The sequence below is a fragment of the Medicago sativa genome, chromosome 8 (assembly GCF_051527215.1).
Source record: "Medicago sativa cultivar Bolivia chromosome 8, Bolivia_mono, whole genome shotgun sequence".
Classification (NCBI taxonomy): domain Eukaryota; kingdom Viridiplantae; phylum Streptophyta; class Magnoliopsida; order Fabales; family Fabaceae; genus Medicago; species Medicago sativa.
The window spans coordinates 37434610-37439199 of NC_140756.1; the positions used below are offsets into that span (position 1 = coordinate 37434610).

The 4590-nt window shown below is 38.5% G+C and overlaps 1 long non-coding RNA gene across 1 annotated transcript; it reads right to left on the reverse strand.

Moving 5' to 3' along the window:
- Positions 1-1960: 1960 nt before the first annotated feature.
- LOC146898898 (uncharacterized) lies at positions 1961-4314 on the reverse strand. The gene is made up of 2 exons (XR_015022008.1): positions 3929-4314; positions 1961-2156 (listed from the first exon to the last, which is right to left on the reverse strand). It is a non-coding gene; the product is annotated as an uncharacterized LOC146898898 (long non-coding RNA).
- Positions 4315-4590: the final 276 nt, after the last annotated feature.

The window sequence follows — 4590 nt, forward strand, 5'->3', positions numbered from 1 at the left end:
TTTTCCCATATAAACATCATCTTTTTGAGCCTTTCTCAAAACTTTTCATGAGGCAACCATTTCCATAAACTTGCACCTCATACTACCTTGCAAGATTGAATCTCATGGTAGACTTGTCACATTACCATAATACTTTACTTGAGGATAGATTCTTATATTCTCACTGGATGAATTCTCCTCATGACATACACTTATCATACATAAACTTGTTTTTGAGAAATCTTGAATTCCCATGGTAGACTCATCATAAATTCAGATATACTTTTCCTGATCATACTTCATTGTATTCTTGTGTACTATGTTTTGCGTAATCAAACTACTGCTTACTCGTTAATTCCTTTCTTTAAGAAACATCATAATTTAACACACGGGTCATTGGCATTGACTATTCCTCTTTATATAAAAACGTGATAAATTTGGCCCCAGTTGTTTCTCTAAACTCATGGAATAAGTTGACAACACAACTGTGTCATCCAACCTTAGTTTCGGTGAGTTTAGCCCACTCTACGTGAGTCGTAACAACCGGTACTTGCAAAAATTTTCTTTTAAATCTATGAACGCCATGTCCAATCACCCATATGCATGTATTCATTTCCAAAATTTTGGCAAACTTTAGAATTCATCATAATAACGAGCCTTAGCAATTCAATTAAGCAAAACATAGATCCGGGGGTACTCATGACTTCATAAAACCTGAAAAATCTCGTGACTTTGTATAATTCTTTACCACTTACCTTTCATCTCATGCATGAGCATCCACTTTATCTATTCATATGCCGGAACCTTAAACTTCTGACCCAAGCTCTTTGTCAGCTCTTGCCACATTAACTTCTAATGTTACCTTAAACCGGATTGATTCCGTTAATACTTGTCCATGCCTTTTCTTCCTTAGAAATCATAGGAGGTGATGTGCATTCGATACTTGATGTTATAGAGAGTGTTTGTTACATAAAAGATTGTGAAATCAACCTCCCATAGCTACTGCTAACACTAGAGACGAAATGACAGTTTTTGAAAAAAAACTGAAAATTTTCGCCCCAATTTCGCTATTAGTGAAATTTTCGCCATGGGCGTATTTTCTAAAAATTAGTTTTCCAGAAAAACATAATTTACATAAAAATCTCATTTTCTCAAGTAATCTAGTGCACATCATTCCCTCTAGTCGTCTTAAAACAATTTTATAACTTTTGCATGGCAAGCATTAACATCAATCGATTCAATTCACGACACATTAGAAACTAATATCTTGTTCATCTTAGCAATAACATAAAATTTCCACATGATACTTCAACTTCGTTCACCACGAACAACTTAACTTATTTCTCTGCTAATTCATTCACTGCTTAGAACCTTATTCTTACTGAACATATAAATCTTCTGTTCTCGTATCTCAATCCCTGAGAGCTTACTAACTCCATCATCACATATCGACTTATCCTTAACTTGTAGTCTTGTACTTACATTCCAGAATATATTCTCTTTGCATACAATACACCTGTTCCAACAACAACTCTTACCGAGACTTTCGGTCATGGTTAGATACATATATCCAATTTCTTCACTTACGGATACATGAAGTATCACTAACATCATACTCGAATTTGTTAGAACGTTCTTTCTTAACATGCCTTACATTACTGGAGGATTCACTCTGGTGCTTGATTAGTTCACCGGCCACCTTCTGGCACGATCAAACTTCTTCATCACATACTTCGTTCCTCCTGGGTCCTATTCAGCTCTCAGGCACCTATTCTAGTCGTTGAATGCTAATTTGAGTTGATCAGGCTCAACTAACAACAACAACTAGAACATTTACCCGGAACCCAATGGTCCCACTACGTTAGTTGTAATTTAATGACCCAAGGCACGGTCTGAATCGACCTGCTCTGATACCAATTGTAACACCCATACCAGACGTATCTAGAAAGTCTGGCACGTGCGTTAATATTAGTACTGGATTCATTAAAATATACAACAATTAAAAACTTCGAATGAATAATAATTACATCAAGTTACGTTCGTATAAATCATAATACAATACAGCTCATCCATACATAAAAATACATCCTTGATGTCCATGATGTCCTGCAGCTTTACGAACGAACCCTTGAAGTAATATCCATCCGGCTCCGAACATGCATAATCATCCTGCTTATCTGAAACAAATAAGGATTGGGATGAGACATAATGTCTCAGTGAGTTCCCCTAAATCCTAGGCTATAGGCAACCTCAAGGGGAAACCTACGGTCACCACGTGTCTACATTACAACCTGACGGTTGATTATACGTGTGTGGGGACTTGCATACTTAGACGGTAGTGCATACTAGGGCCGTCATAGTCTTATCTCATGTGTTATAGGCTTCTCACCTATCCGTGTCATGGCGGTCGAGGGGAACCTAGAACCGCGTAGCCAAGAATACACTCTATGTATCGAGGCCTAAACAAATCATACTCATGACACGATGCTAAACCGGACGATTAGGGGAACCTAGGATCGTCATCGGTATCATGTACATAGCTTGTTCTATACATACCTTGCTCTCGTCTAATAGCATTTTATGCTCTTATTCTTGTTCTTAAACATATCATACATGGGCTCGATCATGAGCATAAACATAACATAATCATAATCATAATAAACATAATCGTGTCTAAGTTCATTTATGGGTTAGCGTTGAACAAACAGTTATTATCTTGATTCATTTTACGGATAGTCCCGGGTGGAGTAACCCCGAAATCAATCCCATACATGACCGATGTACGTACATCGGACTCCCTCGGTGTCGTGCGGGTCCCTTGTGGCTTAAACCGTTCCCCTTAGGTCGAGAACCTCCCGTATCCCCCTGGTGTGGATAACAAGAGACACGAGCACCTACGTCTTGTTACTCAGTGACATGCGGGTCCCTTACGGCTTGAATCGTTCTCATAATGAGAACCCCTTGTATCCCCCTGATGTGGATATCAAGAGACATGTCACCTACACTTATTAGTCATAGTCTTGTCGTGCATATAAGTTAAACATAATCATACATACATGTTTACCTCGGAACCTTGATCGATCCGATTATCGGTAACCTATACTTGTTCATAAACATACCTAATCATGGTGGATAGATCAACTAGTCAATCCACGGCTCACATACTTGTCATATCATTCTTAGTCATATGCGAAGATAACATTCTTCGCGTTTTAACATCCTAGAAGTTCTTGTTAAACATGCTAGTTCTCGACTACTATGTCGATGCTCTAATACATTCCCATTCTTAGTTCAATACTACCCCATCATACTTAAACTCTCTTGAGCCATCCTCGTGTTACATGCTAAGATTGCCACGATTAATGATGCAAGGATCATTTGAAGATGTGTGCAATTTTCAATACTTTTTAAGGACCGAAAATGCCATAAACCCAAGTTTCGAGCCGTTTATAAATTTCATGATTTGATAAAGCCAAACTTGTTCCAGTAGAAAGATAAGTAAAAACAGTGAAAGAACACTCCGAAACGATCGCTACGGACCCCCACACGACTGCCCCCAAGCACCCGAGCGCAGAACAACGCGAATGTTGTCCTGTCTGGGGCGCCTGGCGCCAGAGGGAGGGCGCCCAGCGCTGGCCTCTCTGTGTGTGGGCGCCTAGCGCCCTTGTACAGGCGCAGCGCTGCGAACTTTTACGTTTTCGGTGCTTTCGGCTACGGGTTTTCGCCATTTTCGACCCAAAACTCGACCAATTGGACCCTGTAATGCACCAATACATCCAGCAACATATATAGCTTCATTTAAACATAACTCATGGCAATTTTATCATGTAAACAACAAGAATTCCATTGGGGTTACTTAAGTTTTCATAAAAATAAAACTAGCATAAAACATGATTTTGTTTACATGATTATCAAACCCAAAGGTAGGTAATCTATCTATGGAACTCACCTAGCTTGTTTCTTGTGTTTGCTTCAAGCTTCAAGCTTCCCAAAGTTCAAACCCTAACTTGCTTTGATCTTGATCCAAGCACTAACTCCAAGCTTTCCTCTTTCTTAGACAACACCAACTCCTTAATGATCTTGCATAATCCTTGATTTGCCTTGCAAGCAAAATGGTTTGGTGCCAAAGAGAGGAAGAGGGGCGATGATGATGTAGAGAGAAGGAGGAGAAACTCTTTTTCCCAAACCTAGAGTGAGAGAGGAAAGGAGAAAGTGAGATATTTTGAGCCCAATTCAAATAAATATCTCTTAAACGTGCAATTACTAATTTGCCCTTGCTCCAAGCGTGTTTAACACGACACTGATACTTGAATCGTACTTAGCTGACATTACATAATAAATATTTTCCGTACTTAATTTCCATGAATTAAATCCTCTGGTACATTTGTTTAATAAAATTTTCCTTCAGCTGATGAGCGGGATGTTACACACTATGTGAAATGTTGTTTGTTGTGTGTTTTTTAGTTGCTTGATATTGAAGAGAAGATGAATAATCAGAATATGGTATTGAACTAACTTAATTTAGATGCATACACTATACTTTATATGTTTGTGATACACTTCATAAATTTTAATTACATTGAATGGGATTCACATGAATGTGGCAATGTC